The following is a 22,196-nucleotide window of genomic DNA, read 5'->3' as shown; positions in this document are numbered from 1 at the left end:
AAAACATCAAACATTAATTAAGTTTTATCCAACAATAAAAACAAGTGATCCAATCAACAATTGTTAAGTGAAGTTATTTTTAATGTAGCAACACAAAAAAGTCAAAGGTTGTATAAATATGCAAAATTACATAAAAGGAACTTTCAACACATTTCATGGGTAATGACTCGCTTCTTCAGGAAGTGTCAACAACAAAAAGATTCTTGCAACTGATTAGGAAAAAAAAATAAAAATAATCAATACCAAATTGTACATACCAAGCTATATGATCTGTATTTAGTTATAAAATTATCTATTTGTAAAATATCAATTTTGAAGGAAGGATAATTAGTAACACCCATAAAATAAAAAACATAACTTTCTGAGTCTTATCCCAAGAATAGGCAGGCATGCAAATAATTTCATCAAACGGGATTAGGAAGCCATTCATCAGGTGTTTTATTCTGTGTTTTTAAATAAATAGATATCCTACTATTGTGTGTTACTTCTCCTTCCTCTTAGATCATAAACTCTTTCGAACAGGGCCCTCCCCTTCTCTTGTGTTAATGTTTGTATTTGTTTGTCATTTGCAACCCCTATTTAATGTACAAAGCTGCATAATATGTTGGCACTATATAAATGCAGAATAATAATAGATATAGTCAAGTAATTGCTGATTTTTTTTCGAAAGTCGATATTACTATATTTTAATCTTCTGATGTGTCTTCTGGAAAACCACGTTTCTATTACTACCTATGTTTTGCCATGTGTTTTATATTCTTTGAATTTTCTAACCTCTCAACCAAGAACCTCAGACTCACGGTCTGATGGTTCTTAAATATTTTGGAGTGCTCTTGTCTGCAGTGATGTGGCTGGTGAAGATAATTGTACCGCCATGGGAAACATGAACAGAAGTATATAAACAGTATTTCCAACAGAAGAGAGGAGCAACAGTATATACCAAGAACATAGCATAGCTCATTTGCTACTGCCAGTGGTGGTGCCGCCTTTGAGTCATTGGTTTTAATTTATCACTAGTGCACACTCTGGGCTCAGGACACCAACTAACCGCCTTTACTTTGCCACCTATTGTCTTATTTCCATTGTTTTCTATTACAATCAAGTTTTTTTCTTTTCCTTTCACTCCTGCCAGTCAAACTTCTATTTCCATCTTAAACTAGTCTGAACTTAATTTATGCAGGAGCAAAAAATCCTGTCTCTTTTACATACTTACCATTGCACAGTGGCTAAAGAAATCAGCATCACCAGCATTCATTGGGACGTGCTATATTTAAGTAACATTGAGGTTGCACGCAGTCAGTAAGGTGGTATGAGACGAAAATGACAAAGGAATCTACTTTATGAAAAATGGACAATTCTCACATATATAGAAATATATAAACACAAGCCTATGGAATATACTGTACATATATATATACATATACATTTTTTTTTTCCTATATGCATTGGGGTTACCAGTACTAGGACAACATGTACTCTTAACTATACCTAAACTGGTCTGCTTATAAAATAGTCCAATGAGTGGAAAAAAAGTAAAATAAACTTAGCTTACACCCTGGCGGTTACCTGTTTTTTTTAATTGGTGCTGACATTACTGGGCCTTCTCTTGGGAATCTTGGGAACGATGTGAAGATCCTTTTGTAAGGATCCTGTTTAGAAAAGTACTTACAATCTCATGGCATTATAGATGTTGAGTATTCTTGGAATTCCAAGAGAAGACCTAGTGAAATGATCCATAATTAGGCAAATGCACTGGAATTTGGAGTGCAAGAGAAGTATTTTTTCACATATGTATTGAGAAGGATGGGCTATCTAAGGCTTGGGTCAGACAGAATTTTTTTCAGTATTCTTGTGGGCAATTACCACCAATTGCCCACTCCAGTCTGAAGGAATCAGTTATAGAGGTAATTTTATTAGTTGTTGACAGGTACGCAACAACCGCTACCAGGCATTGCACGCAGTCATTTGCATCTATAGGGTCAATTTGAGCAAACACTTGTGCCCAGTTTTTTTTTAACATGGGGGAATCCTTAAAATAACCTTCACATCTTCATGGAAACTCTTCTATAAGTACTAGGAACGCCTAGCAACCACTGGAGGAACCCTGGTTGATAAACACTGCCTGTGGCTCTCAACATCTACAAACACTGATGTGGTTGTAGGTGTTTGATTATGGTTGAGAAATGGTAACCGCATTTTCTTACAAACATCTATCTGAACCAAGCTTTATTGGCAAACCTTATATTTTTATTCAAGATCTGCCTTAACAAAAAACTGAGCAAATGTGTACAAGTCCCTGCAAAAATGGAAACTCGCCAGTTTAAATTTTTATGTATATACAGATTAAATAAATGTTTTTACATTTGCCTGGCTTTCTTCTGTTTGTCCTATGAATAGATCAACAACAGTTTTGCTACAGGCTAAGCATACAGATTTTTTTTCTCCTTCAAAAGGAAGAAAAATGCTGGAACATGGGGAAAATGGTAACACAGTACACAGTGGTGGTAGTCGCACCTCATGCATGCTAATATATCTGGAAACATCTTCATGCTCTGGAGCAGTATTCTCCGAATGCAAAGAGCCTTAGGAAATACTAATCCGCAGCAGTGAATGCACAGGCTTGCGATTGAGATACACAAGGCTTTGTCTATGACACAAATCCAGCCTGTGTGGCTTTTGCTTGCATGCTTCTCTCCCCCAGCCATCTCACTGTCTCTAATGACCTTTGTTCCAGTCTACCTGGCGTGCTTTCATCACAGCCAGTCTGGCTTCAGTGGTGAATCAGATTGGCAGTATTCAAGTGTGACTTGCTCCTGTACCGATATTAAATAATCTGTCTGTATCTCCGCAAGCTTTCAACTATAATATTTTCAAGTCTCCTTCAGCTGGTTTAGCCCAATTTGTCTTTATGAGCAAAGCTTGTGCAATGTCCATGAGTACAGTGCATTGACTGTGTACAGTGTGAGTGATAAAAGAACTGGCCATGCTTATAGTGAACGCATCTTCTTGTTTACTGTTTTATGTCTGCATAAAATGTTTCAAAACTTTAAAGCAAACCTTTTAAAATTGCAATTTAAAAATAATGCACATTGCTAAAACTACAAGCTCCGTTTTTTAATGTTTGGATATTGTTATCTAATCTCCAACTTTCTAATCCCCATCAATCCTCAATAAAGAGGGGTTCACCATATCCTTTAAACGTAAAATGTATGTGAAAAGGGATTTATGTAGCAAGTACACAGAGCAAATTATGTATATTGTAGAATATTAACAACTTTATTATTGTCAATACATAAAAACTTTCTTAAAAGCAAACAAGCTATAATAAATCCTTAGACAAAATAAAAAGTTAGACAAATACTTATCTTTCCAATGGGTGCAAACTGTAATCTTTGCTCTCTTGAAGATCTTTGGTGACCATTGGTATCCACCACTATCAAAGCTTTCGGATTATGCCTCCATTGATGAAAGCAGTGGTCCCATCAGCCAGCTGTAATGCCTGTACTGGGCCCTGTAGTGGCGTAGCAGCGGTTGCATGTATTCTTCTCTTTCTTTTATTGGCTTTATTGGCTGGCTGACTTTATTTTATGGTAGTAGCACGATTGTTTAATCTTTAAAATGCAAGCATATCTCAATCTCATATCACATATCTCAATTTCTTTTTTATCATTTTGGATAAAACAGGAATTTCCCTGCTAGTGTATGCCTTGTTGTCTTTGGACTATTGGAGTACTTGCCCTTCGCTTACTGTCCCAAAGATGCAACAGGATCTTACGTGAAATCTCCCACAGTTAATGAAATGCCATTCTTAGATAGTTGTCCCAGGGCCATGTATTACATTTCCAATTATTTCTTGTTCTAGGGACAGCTTTAAAGTCTAAAATGTCCTGTAATCTTTTGGGGGTTTCAATGGTCCCTATTGAATAGATTGTCTTCTCACTGGAAACAGAAATAAAAACCTGACAGTTGTCTTAACAGTTTCCCACGCTATGAAAAAAAGAAATGTTTTTGTTTCATACATGATGCACTTTAAATACATTTTAGGCCCAGACCAACCTGCATAGGGGTCCCAGTTGGCATTGTAAGTGTCACTCATGCAGCCAACAATCCCAAAACCTTTACTGTCTAATAAGCATTAAACTTTGGACAATGAAGGGGGCTCTGCATACCTTAGGTCTGGAATTCAATAGCCATACCAGGATCCATACCAGGTTTTCTGGATCATTCTTTTTACTGTCCAGCAAGCTTAGATGGAGAGTACTGGATGGTTAGGCATATAAATCATTTGGCAGACAGTTCCCATATATGTGTTTCATCTGTTTGCCTGGACATCAGTTTTAATAACCATCTATTCTTGTGTTTTCAAGTTAGCACCCCACTTTATTATGTTGATGATACATAACTGTAATTCCCCAGGGAGTTTTAGTTGTAGATTTCTAATATAGCCAAATCAATGTCATATAACTCAGACCATAACGAGGAGCCAATATTATTTGCCTCTGGAGACTACTTTAATTGATGCCGGCTTGTAATCCATATTATCTCTTCTCGTCACTTGCTGTAACCTCCTACTCTGTGTTCCCATCTTTTCTTTTATTATACAGAGTTAAATTTTGCCATTTAATCTTGTCTACTACTTTTAGATAATAGGTTAAACCTAGTTAGATAAATAAGTAATAGTGGGCTATATTCACCCCCTTACTAGTGGAGTAGCATTCCACATTTTTCTTGATCATTTCTTTACAGATCTGCAGTTGCAGAGTTCAGAGATATGGCCAATGGTGATTAGTTATTGTTGTAAATAAATGCCCTAATTTCTTTTCTCATGGCATTAAAGTGTAGAAGAGGGGTGAAGCTTTCTAAAAGGCCAGATGGGTACTTGTGTAAGGTGTGGCTATAATTGATCTTTTTCCAGGGAGTATAGAAGGTCTGTGTAGGAAAGAGTTTTTGTAATGTGAAGGATCTTTTGTGCTCCAAAAAAGCTGCTGGCATGGTAACTGTCTAAACAAGAACTGATTCAATGTACGCTCAGAATGGGGAACTTTTTGCCAGAAATTGTTGGCAGAATTTGAACCAACTGTGAAAGCCCTAAATCTGAGCTCTTCGATAAGCAAATATTGTTTAAATGTTTTAATATTGAAATCTTTGTGTGTTTTGTGTATTTCCCTTAATTCTGTGCAGTACGTAAAACTTGGTCTTGTGCAGGAGCTTCGTGTAATAAGGACCGGTCACTGCTGCATCCTCTTTTTGGGTGAAGTGATTGACATTGTATTAGTCCCCTCCTATGGTTTTCTGTTGGCCTCCTGTAGTGGGTGGCTTGGACTGGGAATGACTGCTATAATTTCCTATGGGGAGGATGCAGCGTTGTGCCTCCCACTTGTCCTCCCCTTACCATAGAACTGAACATTGCTGTGTTTACTTTGCTCCTTTTATTTTCTTTTGTTGATCATGAAAGATCTGTACACAGTTACATATGATAGGTTGTATGGGACCTGGCTCTCTGTGGTATATATCCCAGCAGGTGAAATCCACCAATGCCTATACCACCTGGTCTATGAACAGATCAGAACAGTTGGTGAACACAAATAGCAGATCAGCTTTGTTTTTGATCTATTAAATTGTGGATGGTAATGCTTTGTGGGTATTGAAGAATATATATTCAAATGAAAATGTCTGTGCTAGTCTGCATCTTACAATGTGCACAAGAAGCTGAAATCAAGCATATCCCCAAACATTTCCTGGCTGGAGGATACTCAGCATTATCTACCCCTCACCTCCCCAGCCTGACTGTTCCTGGCTCGCCCCTTACACTGGATTTGTTATCTCAATGGTGCAAGCTCGGTGTCACAAGTTGGAAAATGCTTTCTGCCTAGATGGGCACACTTCTCCAAACTGACATCCACCCATTAGGCCATGTTGATATTTGCATTCTGAAAAAGCAGCCCACTGCTGGCATGGGTCTTGGAGTTCTTGGGAGATTACTGAATTAGGAAGCTGTGGTTGGCCCTTTCCACCATCACCGATCTGCCTCAATTGAACAAAGACCCATTATGATGACATGTAAATTTTGATGAGGGTGCAATGGAGAAACCAAGAAAGGCAAAACAGAAACAGATAAAATTGCAGTTTTAATTTTGTAAATTTTTAAGTGCTGCAGTCGTTTCAGAGAAAACGCTCAACAGAACTAATGCGGCTTTTGCACTTTCATCCTTTTTATTTTAGCCTTCCATTTTCATTAGATGTGCCTGGGTTAAAGCTCTAATTTTGTCCGTCATGATGTGGAGAATATGTCATGTGGTAAATGCTAATGAATGGAATATAAAATACCATACTGCTGTATTGGATCATTGGAGGCTTACTGCTTTCTAAACTTCGCTAATCATCCGTCTTTTCATTGGGCTATTTACAATGGCTGGAGTCAGGGCAAGTTTAATAGTGGAGGAATTTTACTAGCGCATAGCTCTTGTTAACTGTCAAATAAAAAGTCAATCATGTGTTCTGTATTATATGTATGGGGGGTGACGGTGCAGAAAGTGTGCTCTCTGTGCATCCAATGCCTCTCTGCTTTTATTAGTACATATTTAGATAGTCTCCTATTTGCTGTCTTATGATCTGTTACATAAACCAGTGGAAGTGTTTTGTTATATCTGTTTGGCAAGGGGTAAAAATTACCCAATATTCCTGCTATAAACCTGGTGAGCTGATAACTTCCTCTGATCTTTGCCACTGCTAATTCTACGGTTCTTCCCAGTTCTCTTTGTGGAGCACTTAACACGTTTTGAAGAAAAGGAGGCCATGGATGGTGCCATGGATGGTACATTAAATAGTAGTAGTTGATTGCAAGGATTAATTTCAGTCATTGGCAATTACAATCAGAATATTGAAAGAATATACCATTGATAAAAGAATTGCAAAGTATGCACCTGGAATAACTCCCATGTGCTATCTGCCGTTGGATGGCCAATGAATGGCTTGGCCCCATGTGAGTAGAAGATACAAGTACAATAGAAATCCAGCTGCTAAAAATAAATGGATAAATTCCAATCCACAGAAGTGTTATTCTAGCATTTTTGCTGGCCCCGTCACCTTGTCATTGTATATTTTCCCATGTCATGATGGCCTTGATGTCAGTAATATGATCAGCTGCCATCCAGTATCCATCTCGAGAAACACATTGATAGCCCCCTCCTTTGGACTAATATTCCATTCATGTACTGATGACCCTGAGGCCTGTAAATATCAGCCTAAATCCAGATTCATAGCCCTGCATGAATTTTATACCCATCATCAGGAATAAGGCACATTGTGGTACATGGTCAGAGGTGCCACCATTGAGCTGAGCCGGTTGGGTCATGTTATATTGTGGCAGGAGGTGTGTTTTATCATTAGGATTCAGCAGGGACATTGAGGTCTGGGACGATGGCCTTTATATAAGAGACGGTCTTCATTCCAAATGCTGAAAACTCAACAGTCGGTCTCCTGTGTGTAGATAATGATTTATTGCAAACTATGTATGCCAGCAAAATGCCTTCATAGTATAAACAATCTTATCTCGATTTGAAAGGATACACTTTAGTTTGGATGAAAAAATTGCTTTCTGATAAACTATATAGAGTACGAGGACACAACTAATTACAGATTCTCACCTCTCACCACTTCTTTTCTGAGATATCGATTTGATCTCATTGTGTCATTTTTATAGTTGGACTGGGAATGGGAGGATCTTCATTTATTATTAGTAACTGAACAGTCACCAACAGCATCCTAGAAGAAACCCACACTCACTAAAAATTGAATTCCTGCTGCAGGACGTGTTACAAACATACACAGAGCTCATGTACACTCATATATTGTGGCAATGCATGCTAAAACTTGCGTCTTACCACACATCATGACAATGCATGCTGTTTGCTGGTTTTAAGTTATGTCTTACTATGGTTCTGTTCCACCCACCTAACACAAGCCTCAAGCTCAGTGTGTTTTTCTAAATACTTCCCTTTGTACTTGAACTATGTGATTGCCAAGCCTTGGAGTATAAACTTTCCATTTCTGAGAGAAAAGAGAACATTGTCATCAAGAAAGTTATTACAGCTAGGTCAATATAGAAGACTGCTATAGGATAAAAAAGAAAAAAATGCTCCCTTACTTTTTTCAGGTTCCCCAGGTTTCCAGTTGTCATTCAGCCAGTAAGGCTGAGGGCATCCTGTGGTGAAGAAGTACTTCGGGAGACTGCACCAGATTGAATGTGGGTATTGCAACCTGAGCTGATTTTTGCCATCTGTTGCAAAAACATTATTGCAACCTCTCCCACATCATTCAACCCATACTTTCCATACCCAAAAGATACAGTTTCCTGAATCCTTATTCAAGGTTTCCTGGCAGTGCCACCTCTGGTCACATGGGATCTTTGATACAGGGCTACAGACGTCGGTCTCCACCTGTTGCTGACATCAGCAGTGCCACACCCTCTTCTCCATTGCTAGAAGGCACCACTGCAGGTCAGCCAAGGGAAGTGTCCACTTCATGTAGGTAGTTTTGTGGACACCTAAAGCAAAAGAGAAGACTTTGGGTTGGAGTAGTACATGAGGGGTTTAGGAGAGTCATATATTTTGTTTTCCAGTGCCTGTGATCATATAGAATGTGGTGGTAGGAAGGAAAGGAAGGAGTGTTAAAATTGTCCTGGACATCAGGTTCATTATATTATGGAATTCTAAGGGCCAATCAGACCCGTGGTGAGCCACAGCATTCTCCCGTGGTCCCAACCTTCCCTTTTTAAGAGAATGAGATAGGTTGGGAATCAATTTCTATATGTGGCTGCAACTTCACTGGCGCTGTTAGCTGTGTGACCAGGAGCTGCCAGCTTTTATGCCATGGATCTGAAAGGGCTCCAAGTTCCACATTGTTGAGCCTTATGGCCAAAGAGCTTCAAACACATAATTTGCCTTTCAGCAAGGATAACAGTTGACCAAAGTACAGCCACATAGAGCAGCAATTGGGACAGTTTCCTTTTTTTTATAATAAATATGTAACTGTTGGGAGGTTTGAGATTTTGCATTCATTGAAGTATTGCGATCCTAAGATTTCACTTCTAGAATACGAACCTCCAGGATGCCATAGCTGACTATCGAAGCAGCTGTGCCACCCCAGGCATAGATACATATTTGAACAGCTGAAATCTTTAGGATCCAAATACCCACCGGCACAAATTGTAGGCCTGAACTACAGACATTTATGATGCAAGCTCCAACTGAAATTCCTTATGTCGTTATGTTATACAAACCTACGGCCGTTAAATAAACAGCATGTTTGTAGAAGGGCCAAGAATCTAAAGATGGCTGTAATGAGTACAGGACAACACAGAAACTAATCATATGTTTAACAATATTTACATTCTAATTATGTTAGGTAAATATTTCTTATTCATCTGAATCTACCACCCACAAAGGGTATTCAAAAATGTTATAATAATGTCATTTATAAAAAGTAAATGTGTGTTTGGTAAAAGTAACAGGTTCTCTTAACTACCAAATGCATATATTCACCTTAATGTTAGTAAAAATTCACCTTAGTTTCACTTTAGTTTCCTCTGATGCTTTTTTTGGCTACCAGGGGTGATCACTAGAAAATGTACAATGTACAGTTTCACCACTAACTGCCATTAAAAGGGGGATCAAGGGGTACTTCTGTACTGACCCCTGATCAAAAGAACTTAAATTTTGTAATCCTGGAACTTTTAAACATGTGGCAGGGAAGTTTGCCCAGCATGGGTCCCTGAATTTTCTGATGACGACCCTGCTTCTTACCCTCCAACTAGGCAATAACCGGAGAGTTTGCCGACTGCTGGCCTTGGTTTGTTTTTATTATTTTTTGGGATCTAGAAGAAAACCATTTAAATATACAAAAAATAAGGGCCCCATCCTCTTGCTAATTTCCCTAACATTCCTATAATATATAACTAAAATCTGCTGCCATGTGATCCCCGATGGTGGCCATTGGTGGTCTAAAGAAGCTCACACCACTGCTCCAACCAACAAGACTCATGTCTACCTTTTGCATAATATCAAGTTCTGGACACTGTGATGGACACTTCTGGGCCCAAGTGATGGACACCCACAATACCCAGTGGGCAGGGACAAGGTTAGGATGAAATGTAGGCAGACCCTTCCATACTACTAAGCAGATTAGACTTTTTATTGAATAAGATCTTTAGGCTAGGTAAAGGTGGGTGAGATTTTATGTTTTCTTTCCCCCTGAGGATAAGTTTTATTTGACCCAAAACCCTTGCTGCATATAGGAATAATTGCAATGAAATTCATTGCCTGACCATTTTCTTGAAACGACCAATACCAATCTTTTTTCTAGAACTTGCACTGGAAACAGGCACAAATACAGCATGTCACTACAGGAAATTATACATTGATCAATTAAATAATGGCGCATAGTTTTTTCCTGATATTCAATTTACTTTTTTTGCAGAAGAAAATGTTTAGTTCTTGGTCAAATACTTTCTACAAGCAGCAACTATAATAGAGACTAGTGCAGACAGTATTTCCCTATGGAGCAACAAAAGCTAGCGGTCAATGCAGCAAGAGAACTCATTAAGGGGAAGAGTTAGCGTTTCAAAGAGCTCGCAGCGGGGACCTAAAACACCCACAGGTATAGCCGGCTAGCAGAAAGGGTCACAAAGGCTGCAGCATTTCTTTAAGGAGCGTGGATACAATTTTATAGTGATTAAAAAGGTATAAATTATTAATGAGAAGCCAAGACTTGGTTATGTCTCTGGTTTACAGACAGAAATTCGGGTCCTTGCTGGAATAGATATTAAAAGTTACTGCACACTCTAAATAAGTTAAAAAAGAATAAAATGACATGGGCTCATGTTAAACCCTCTTTCTTTCTGCACCCCTGTAACAAATGACTGCCACTATACCTTTTTGGCACCCAAAGCCATGGTCTATGCCAGTCGTGTGCCTTCTCTTTTCCTTCTACTGCAAGTTAGTGGGGTTCTTTCTTGAGTGTCCACATCATTAACTGCCAATGTGGAAACTACCTATTGGCTGTCCAGTGGTAGGGCCCTACTAGGATACAGAAGAGTAGACTGCAGTAGTCATCACAGCACAAGGTGATAGTAGATGACCAACCCCGAGTTTGCAGTTCTGTAGTACTGAATATGCGGTTCTCAGCACCTGGAAGTGCACTGTTAAGAGACCTAGAAGAACATTTAGGTGAGCATTGCATCCTTAAAAGGTGGAATGTGTAATGCAGTGCAAAGTCTGACTCTATACTGAGCTCTGGCACAAATAGTCCCAGATACTGGGGACAACATAATGCTTGAACATGCACAGGAGTTACATCATCAGTGACCGCCCAATGGCCAAAGTGGATTTTTGTGTAAACTCTGGAGCAGCAATGGCACCTTGGGATATAGGAGTGACAGGTTCCAGGATCTTTCAAGCTGTGTCCATTGAAGAAATTCTCTCCTTACAGCAAACACACCTGATAATAGAGAAAGGGTACTGTAAATGACAACCGCAGATAGCACCATGTGGAACTAGTGGAAAATAAACACAAAGCCACCATTCAAATACACAATTCTTGTTTTATATTATAACATCACTCACACCATATTGAAAAGCTATGGATTAAGGGCCATGCTGGGTCCCTTTCTCAAGGCGACATAGTGACTTCACTATACCAAATATAGATGGTTATAGAAAAGTGTAATTGGCATTTGAGATTGCCCCATTAGCAGTATTTTATACTGTTTTTTTCTAACTTACAGTTTTCAGATATGTTCTGAATGGTCACTTGACTCTCCTTGGTCTACTTCTAGTGGTGGGCAATCATTGGTGATGCAAAGAGTGGTGCTGACATGATGAGATTAGGCCAGCTCTCTGAATTATTACATTTTGAGAGCAGGGTGCCATTTCCAGAGGTTAGGGCCAAGATACCCCTTATTCAGCCCTTCACCATTCTTCCAGGATGAGTGATGTTAGGCATAATTCCCCCTGCAAGACTGAGAAGATCTTGCAGCTTAGAAGAGATGCTATAGGGGAAACTCAGGATTAAAGGTGTTATTGAGTCATTTTTCTTTTTTATTACTATCTGGAGAACATATAAAGATGTCTGCCTAGAGCCAGGCTTTTATTTCCTTATTTAAAACTGCAGAAGAAAACTAAGGAAAGTCTGCATACACTTCTTAGACATAGACTAGACACAACACCATATATACATTTGTCGTACTGCTTGCAGAACAGACTGACTGGCTGTGGCTGTAAATTTTGTTGATAGGAAATCTAACTCCTTTTACTATTTTCACTCTGAGAAAAAAATTACAGTAATGAATTGAAAAGGTAGACATCATCTATTGGAGAAATTACTACAATCTATTAAAAATTCCATTTTGGTAAAGTTTAAGGCAATGCAATTTTCCCTTCAATCCTACAGCATTTATTATAAGTGTTTTGAGACAACCGCTAGCAGCATATTTGCATTTGAACATGAGTACAATTGATAAAAGGGTGGTTTATTTTGCTCTGTATCAGCATTGTGATAAGGTCTGTTACTTTTGTGTAAGTTGTCTCTAGAGCCGATAGGGCAGCTGTTGACTGGTGATTTTACATTTCTTTGTTATCGTTCTTCTCTTGACATTTGTATCATACATGTGATAAGAATTCATATTGCTGATGTGATATGAGGTTGCCCATCATGACCACATCAGTGTTGGGTACTGCATCCTCTACTGGTTGCGTTTGACCATATGACCTAGGATAAAAAGTCCCATCACTTTGAATTCCCAATTCAATGAACAGATCATGGTGAGATCACTGATTGTATTGTCCGGTACTGGTTTGTTTTTACCATTTCAAAGATTAAAAGTAAATATACTCATAATGCAACTCAACCCTCTCAATAAAGTACTATAGAAACAATACCACACTCACACATAATACAAAAAGCAGAAAATTGCATTTTACTTAGCTGGGTAGCAGATGACTGAATACAGCAATGGTGGTCTTAGGTTTTAGTAGTCTCAAAACATCCAACTGGACCTAACTCATTTCCTATGTTCTGTCTTTGAATTAGGGTATTTTACCAGTTGTATAGCCTAGATTTATATTGTTAAAAGCAATGACTCAGAATGCAACATAACCTCCAAATTTGGGAAATCAGGATATGATGAGATAGAATACTAGAACAGTGTACATTGCAATTCATCGCCTTGTCATTCAGCTTCTGTTATCTGTATAATTTGGTAAATGGCCAGTGATAGAGCTGTCTTGGGTGTCTTTCCCCTAGGTATTTGCACCACATTGAGTTAGTCCAGTTGTGAAATTTCTCAATTACACAAAAGTTAGGTTGCGTTTCAGAGGTTTTTTGGTAGCAGAACCAGTTTCTAGAAATGTGTTAGCGACAGGTAAACTGCTGGTTATGTACAATGGCCTGAGACCTCAGACCAGGAAGTTATCACCCACATCATAACCCAAAAAACTTGCTAACAGAAGAGCTCATGTTCAGTTCCAACACCGGTGAAGGATTCAGTAAGCTGTATCTTGCATGTGAAATGTTCTTTTGTGAATTTTTGAAAAAGACATAGGACAAGGAAAGACATAGACTAAGAAAAGACATAGCTTTGATTCTTTCCTGTTGCCTTCACGGAGTTCCTTCTGGCCACCTACACATGCCGCATGGCTTATAGGTGGCTTCACTTTGGCAGCTCAGTATAACACAAAGCTACATGGCCAGAATTTTTTCTCCTGATTTTAGTGCAGTTGAAACTAATAGCTTGATATGAGGTTTAGATATTAATCTTGCATTACAAATAGTTAAGTCAATAAACTGGAATTTGCACATTTGGGCCAGGGAGTTGCTTTTCTGTTCCCTGTTGAGTACTGATAGCTTTGGTTGAGGAGATCTAGTTTAATCTCTCTGTCAGGCCCATGTTCATTAACAGATCAATTTAAATGTAATCACATATGTATATGAGTGAAGTGATGAATGATGAAGTGATGCTGGGAGACTTCCTCCATGCTTTATTCCAGCAGTGAGTAGAACACTGAAGCTTTTGTAATAGTGTCACATGAGCTAAAATGGCTGTCAAGCTACTCTGTACAAAAATGCAAACAAAATAGGGAAGATGGAAGCTTTAATGAGTGAGGAGAATTATGACTTAGTTGGCATTGCAGAATCCTGGCTTTGTTCTTCGCATGACTGGGCTGTCAATATTCCCGAGTATACTCTCTTTCATAAAGACAAAAAGGGTGGTGGTGTCTGTCTGTATGTGAGAAGTGATCTGAAAGTGAATGTGAAAGAAGAAATTGTGGATGGAACAAGCGATGAGGTTGAGGCATTATAGGTGGAGTTGAATGTGGGGTTGAATAACACACAATTAATGATTGGAGTCTGCTATAGGCCCCCCAGTGCTAAGGAAGAAATAGAGAATCCACTACTAGCACAGAGATTTTAACTACCCTGACATTGACTGGAGTATTGGCACTACAAGAACAGCAAAAGGGAGGACATTTGTGAATTTAATACAAGATAATTTTATAGTACAGTTTATAGAAGCCCCAACTAGAAATGATACTCTGCTGGACCTAGTTCTTTCAAACAATGCAGAGCTTATAACAAATGTGCAAAAAAAAGAGAATCTGGGTATCAGTGACCATAATATGATTTCATTTAATATTAGCTATAAACAGGAAGCAAAAACAGGAAAGATAACAGCATTTAATTTTAAGAGAGCAAATTTTCCATTATAAAGGGCGGCTTTCTGTGACTTGGACTGGGAGACAATATTGTCCTCAAAGAACACAACAGAAATGGGAATGTTTCAAGTCTGTTCTACAAAAGTACACTGAAAAGTATGTTCCAATAGGTAATAAGTTTAAGAGGCTAAAACTAAAACCTATGTGGCTCACAGCTGATATTAAAAAAGCCATAATTAACAAGAAAAGGGCATTCCAAAAATATAAAAATGAAGGATCACCTTCATCGTTTGAAAACTGTAAAGAAAATAACAAGAGATAAAATGTGCAAAACTTCAAAATGAAAGACAGATTGCAAAGGAAAGTAAGGCAAACCCAAAACATTTTTTCAAATATATTAATAGCAAAAAGATCAGATCTGAGCATGTAGGCCCCTTAAAGGATGTCGCTAGGCTGGTAACTGGGGATAAAGACAAGACAGATTTACTAAACACTTGTTTTAGCTCTGTGTACACAAAAGAAAATGCCAGAGCTCAAGTTGATTACATCCATGTGTCCTCAAGGAGCTGGGCTCAGTTATTTCAAAGCCATTATTTCCAATTTTTAGAGACTCTTTAGTCACTTGCAAGGTACCGATGGAAGGCCAACGTGGTTCCTATCTTTCAAAAATCGAGCAAAGTCATTACCAGGTAACTACAAACCCATTAGTTTAACGTCCATAGTTGCACAGGTCTTAGAGAGTTTGATAAAGAACCACATAGAGGAGTTTCTGTTGGAAAATATTATTATAAGTGATAGTCAGCATGGCTTCAAGAAAGACAGAAGTTGTCAAACAAATTTATTCTCTTTTTATGAGAAAGTAAGTAAACATGTAGACAGTGGAGTAGCAGTTGATATAGTGTACTTGGACTTTGCTAAAGCATTTGACACTGTACCCCACAGACGGTTAATATGCAAGTTAGGGTCGATAGGTTTACAAAAGTCAGTCTGTAAATGGATAGAGAACTGGCTTAAAGATCGCATCCAGAGAGTTGTAATTAATGATTCAGACTCTGGATGGTCTAAGGTTATTAGTGGTGTACCCCAGGGTTCAGTGTTGGGACCATTACTGTTTAACATCTTTATAAATAATATAGAGTTTGGGATTAAAAGTACTATTTCTGTGTTTGCAGATGACACCAAACTATGTAATGGAATTAAGTCCATACAGGATGTCTGCAATCTACAAGCAGACCTGGATGTACTGTTTGATTGGGCAGCCAAGTGGCAGATTACATTTAATATAGATAAATGTAAAATTATGCACTTGGGAGCTAACAACATGCATGCTTCATACTGTCTAGGGGGAATACAATTGAGGGAGTCAGAAATGGAAAAGGATCTGGGGGTTCTGGTAGATCATAGACTTAATAACAGCATGCAATGCCAAGCTGCTATATCTAAAGCTAGCAAAGTACTTTCTTGTAATAAAAGAGGAATAGACTGCAGAGATGGAGACATAATCCTTCCCCTATACAAAGCATTGGTCAGACCACATCTGGAATATGCAGTCCAGTTTTGTGCACCAGTTCACAAAAAGGACATTGTAGAATTGGAGAGAGTGCAAAGAAGGGCAACTAAAATAATAAAAGGAATGGAGGAGCTCAGCTATGAGGAGAGATAAGCTGAACTGAATCTATTCTCTCTTGAGAAGAGACGTTTAAGGAGGGATATGATCTCCCTGTATAAATATATAACAGTCCATATAGAGAACTCTCTTCCCAATTATTCACTTTGAGATCATTACAAAGAACAAGAGGGCACTCTTTGTGTCTGGAGGAAAAGAAGTTTAAGCTCCAGATAAGGAAGGGATTCTTCACTGTAAGGTCTGTGAAAATGTGGAATCGGCTCCCTCAGGAAGTAGTTTCAGCAACTACTATAGATTGCTTCAGAAAAAGCTGGATGTTTTTCTAGAAGCACAGAATATAACTGGGTATTAAGGCTTTAAAGCTAAAATAACTGTGACTGTTGATCCAGGGAACATCCGATTGCCTCATGGAATCAGGAAGGAATTTTTACCAGGATCTGTAAGATTTTTTTTGCCTTCTTTAGGACCAACTATGTTCTATAGGGTTTTATATCTGAGGTATGTTTATTTCACTAGTGGTTGAACTTGATTGACTTATGTCTTTTTTCAACCTAACCTACTATGTAACTATGTAAAATGGAGAAGCTGTTCAAAGAATTACCAAATACAAAATCTATAAAGGAATGATGGTAGAAAAAGATAAAGTGGTCCAATTAGTCTTCACCCTTTATTTTGCTGCAAAGATTTTGAGGTTGTTTGTTCTGAATAGATGGCTAAATAAATGTGAGGAGGGTTCTTGTGCAGTATAATAATCCCACTTTTGGTGCCAATTTTACTGGGGTTTAGGGATAAAGAGGTCCAAAATGTGCCACTGCACAAGATCCCCAAGTCAGTTTAACGGAAATGGGGGACTCAACAGTTAGCTACATCCATCATTCATTCTAGGTCCCTTTCCTAAGACAAAACGGGCAGTCGGAACTGTCCCAAAGTCAGTTTAACAGAAATGGGGGACTCAACTGTTGGCTACATCCATCATTTGGTCTTGGTCCCTTTCCTAAGACAAAACGGGCAGCCCCTTTTCATATGACACAAATATTTTATGATGTTCTTATTTTGATTAATAAATAAAAGGCTGCTGTGTTTAAATCCATGTCGCATAGTCTGTACATTTTTCTTAACTACAACTATAGGTGAAATTCCACCGTGTCTCAGTATTATGTATTATGTGTAAGTCAAGTCCAAATGTACTTTTTCATAAACTTTGCAATAATAATGTCAAATGCGTCCACAGTGAGAACACACACCATCGTTTCCCTTTCAGGTTTATTAGCTCTTTATAAAAGATATCCAAATCTAGATGATAATATTCAGTTTATCAATCAGAAATGGGCTCTGAAATGGGTTATAACTGCTTGTTTTTCAGGATTGATCTGGCAAAAAATAAATATATCAGTTATTGGTCTTATAGGAGTTTTCACTGTTGTGAATTACTTGCAATATCTTCCCAGGAGCAGTAAAAATGTTTCAGCATCATAAAATGGCAAGTAATGATGTGAAGTGACTAAACCCCCCGGAGCCGCATTCCTCTCATCATCCGGTCAGTGTTACATTTGGCGGCACAGCCAGGGATCTCGAAAACGGTTGGTGTTGTCTAACGACACAGCTGGGAGACATTTATAAAAGTAAACAGAAAAGTATATCTAATCGTCCTTTTCTTATCTAGTGAAATTACATTTAAGTGGTCCTGGAAAACATATATTTAATGAGTCTGTTGGAAGCTAAAAGTGAAATGTGGTAATTAACATAGGAGCTAAACATGAGTGAATCTTAGGTGAATGTTAATGTTACTCCTTCTGTTATTTGCAAACCCTTTTGTTTATTTGACCAATTTTGGTTTGCTAAAAGCATTTTAGTATTAGTATTATTGAGTACAAAAAAAATTCCTGTTGATCATGTCAGAATTTAGTGTCTATGTGATGATGAGGACAGTGGGAGTGGTTGAGTAGTTGAACAAAAAACAACTAGTCAACATGACACCACTCAGGACTAACCAGGCTACGTACACATGTCAGATTATTTCTGCCCAATGAGTGGTTGTGCATATTTTCAGTGAAATTCTGACATGTGTACGGCAGCCCTTGGACAATATTCTTCATTCCACCATGGTGGATTGATGAATGAATGATCAGGAATGATCTCCTTCCCATTGGACTATTTTTTGCTGTGCGTACGGGTCTCATTGGACAGTCATCACATGTCTATCTGACATCTGTACGGGGCTTTATTAGCTGAGTGTACTTGCAAGGTTTGTAAATAGATAAAAATTGGGGAAATTAGGGTACTAACCCTCAGTTTTTAAATCATCAGTCATTACTGTGAAAATTTGTTTCCAAGAAAAGAAAATAAACCTACATTTAATTGGTGTTTCTTGTGGCATTTGTGCGATAATATGGATGCAATCCCATCTCCTATATTCCCTGTTAAAGAATAAGCCATTGGTCTTACTTTGCTTACAGTTGCAGTCCATCCAGTGAACCTATGAAGGGTCACATTAAGAATTTCTGAACTTTAATGGACCCCAATAAAACAAATTCCTGCAAACCCACTGTACTATAAGCATCCACCCCATTGTAATGTAAGAATATTCCAGTGTTCACGTCCATCTACATCTCCATCTCTTTCATTTGCTACCTGCCCCCCATATGATACGTTTTTAGGCCTGGTGATGAGATGCTCAGGCACTGCCTTGCTTATCAGGCACTTATTTTATAAAATGTTCTTCTTAAACCATGAGACATCCACACATCCACTATTTTGCTTTTTTTTCCACATTCAAAGTTTTATTTTTTTTTTCTGGTTGTTGGGCCAGGATGCACAACATGTGCACAATAGTTACTTCTGCCCAATATCCAGCATTCAGACCTAGTACGCACAGGTTAATTTTTATTTCTGATATCATTACTGAGCCAATAAAAAAATGATTGATGCAAATTCCAATGGCTGACTGATCATAGGAAACCAATTTTTGGTTTCGTGATTGGATATCGACAGATCAGATGTGTTGATAAATAAAATCATAATGGTTACTGTTTACAAAAATGGTCAAACTGGTTAGCCAACAGAAAATTTGAATGTGGCTGTACTCATGTGTACTCAGCTTTTTTTTTGAATACAGGATTGCTAGCAAGAAGTAAGGAAGATTTTAGGGAGCAATGAATCTAACATTCATCAAACATTTTCTGGTGGAGAATCAATCACTGCCGCTGAAAACACATAGACCTGAAAGATTCTCCACCAGAGAATGTATGGTATGTCAAATTCATGTATTTATTAGTAAACCCCACTGCAAATCTATCATGAATAATGAGAGATACCTTCAAAAGAAAATTCAGCATTTTATAAAAAAATGTGCAACGCATTCTTTCTCCTCTGATTGCTGGAGAATAGAAGCAATGTCTGAACACTTTACAATATTTTTGTCCATCTTCCCAATAACGTTATTTTTATTACTGAACAGAGATGCTGGATTTCCTTGATAACACAGTTCATCTCTTCCATTCTGTATCACTGGCTGGTCACCTTGTCATTTCCTGCAATAAACTCCAGCTGCCTGGTCAATAGAATTCCTCCCTATCATTTCTGCTTAAGTAACTGCACATTATCCCCACTAGCAGAGCTGGAGGAGGAGGCCGCACAAATACATATTTACCACGACTGACAAAAATTAGAACACATAACTCTATCTACAACATTAATCACCAGCAGCCTGCAAGTCTTTTGTGTTCTGCCCGTGTAACTCCCATAAATAGTAAACTGAAAATTGGTGGTTTAGCATATTATTCTTGTGGAGTTACCAGAACTTTGTTATGTCAATGGCTAAAATGAAAATATATTTACTGTCTGCGTGATAGATATAGCTTTAAATGGGTATTTTCCTTCATCATGTCAGTAATCTAAATTAGAGCCACCATGAGATTTTAATTGTTCTCTGTAGGGTAAATTACAATCACCTGCAGTATAATAATTTTCCTCAAGGGACCAGTAAGCTACATATATTTTCACAGTTACAAACTTAGGGCTAGTACATATAAGATTTTTAATCATTTAGTACAGGGGTCGGCAAACTCTAGCCTTTAGGCCAGATACGGCCTAGCCAGTACATATTGGTCAGACTGGTTAGTCAACAGTAGTTCGTTCCGGCCTAACGCCCCCTGGCCGATCTGGCCAAATGCTGGCCGGCAACCCACGGCTCCAGGTCTGCGGGTTGCCGGCGAATTGGCCAGAGGGAGTTAGGAACTACTGGAGCTGCTGAAGCCCCGGTGCCGCCCTCTTGCAGTTGCTCCCCTATTTACCGCGGCGGGCGTTGATACTTTCGCTGCCGCGGTAAATAGGGAAAGCTCCCTGAAGGGAATTCCCTCTCCTCCGCAATGCATAAGGAGGAGAAGGATTTAACCTCAGGGGGCATTCCCTGGTGGTGGGTGGAGCCATTAGAGCTGGTCCAGCCTAGTGTGCTCCCACTCACCCCATAAATGGCCTAGTGGCCATAAAACTTTGCCCTATCTTCAGATTAATTGTTGACTACAAACTCATTTGCAAAAAATGGAAATCATTGTATCACAAATATGGATTCCATCAGGAAAGGGTTACTCTTCTATACAGTATATAGTTAGTCAGGTTATAAAAAAGTCCATCAGGTTCAACCACCAAGGAAATAAATAGGCATGCTAGAAACCCTGCATATTGTAGATACAACCTAAAAGTTGACCTAGAGGAAGGTAAAAAAAAACACTTATAAAACATACTTTACTAGCATGATTCAATTTACATATTTTATAAATGGCTTAATGTTAACCAATGTTGCCTATAGTCTATTCTTTTTGCTCACCCTGCCACTCAAATTAACCGACAGAAGAAAGACTACCTATACTCCACATTGACATCCCCCACATTACCAGCACATAGGCAGGTCTATTGAGTCTTTAGTAACCTAGTGCTGCATAATAGGAAGAAATGGACAGTAAAATGGTCTCCTATGCAGGAAATAACTGGATAGTTGTTCTTGCTCTAATAAGCTGAACAAAACTGAAGTGGAGTGTTGCAAGGATAACTATGTGCAGGGAGTAAAAAAAACAGACACATTTCTGAACTTTGTTTTTATTTTACACCTTATAGGCAGTGTCCAGGTCCACCTTACTACCCTATGGTTAGCCATAGATGAACATATATCTCCTTGAACACAACACATGGTTGGTATATCACCCTGCTTGCAGAAGTCTACCAAACACAGAACTTGCTGTGATTCCCACCCAACACTAACAAGATACAAGTAGCATGTATTGTATTATTCCACCAATCCATAGAAGAGTGAAGTAATGTCATTCCAACCGTTTCTATGCCTCCCGTTATCTAAGAAGCTAATTATCATCTCTCAGGTAGTAGAAATATCCTGTTAATTGCAGGCAATGCTCAAACATGCTGGCATTTTTAAAAAACAGCCTGCACAATGATATTACTGGTATTTGAGGAGGTACGAATCCCCCAGGACTCAGGTTCACTGGGTGTATGATATGTTGATAATAATGCTGGCCAGACAGGGCATGTAACACAATAAAAATAATGTTGGCTCAGCCTTTAACAATGTTTCAGTATGTGGAATAGAAAAACTTAAACAGAGAGTTCTGGCATAGCAGAATTGTTCCTCTGGGAGGGACTTGAAAAATATCAGATAAAGAAACCTAGTGCCCAAACTGATTCACCTAATACTAGGTGACCAGCTGCTAAGCACTGACCATGTAAAATACCATCATTGGCAGAAGAATAAATGGAAAGCACAGAGGTATTTCACATCTCCTAATCTTTAACCCACTTTCCCCCTATTTATAATATAACCAGTAACAATACAGCTGACAATAGTGAATATT

At 38.5% G+C, this 22,196-nt stretch overlaps 1 long non-coding RNA gene across 2 annotated transcripts in view; it reads right to left on the bottom strand.

Moving 5' to 3' along the window:
- LOC140322971 (uncharacterized) overlaps positions 1-22,196 on the bottom strand; it is a 37,572-nt gene that overhangs the window by 475 nt on the left and 14,901 nt on the right. The window contains exons 2-3 of one of the 2 annotated variants that reach the window (XR_011919284.1): positions 11,417-11,496; positions 8,147-8,545 (exon numbers count right to left, since the gene is read on the bottom strand). This is a non-coding gene — a long non-coding RNA (uncharacterized lncRNA). Of the gene's footprint in view, positions 1-13; positions 8,546-11,416; positions 11,497-22,196 lie in introns of those variants that run through there. The other variant, XR_011919283.1, reaches the window with a different exon arrangement.

The sequence above is a fragment of the Pyxicephalus adspersus genome, chromosome 2, assembly GCF_032062135.1.
Source record: "Pyxicephalus adspersus chromosome 2, UCB_Pads_2.0, whole genome shotgun sequence".
NCBI classification, from domain to species: Eukaryota; Metazoa; Chordata; class Amphibia; order Anura; family Pyxicephalidae; genus Pyxicephalus; species Pyxicephalus adspersus.
The sequence above is the reverse complement of the archived record's forward strand: the minus strand, read 5'-3'. Positions and strand labels throughout refer to the sequence as shown.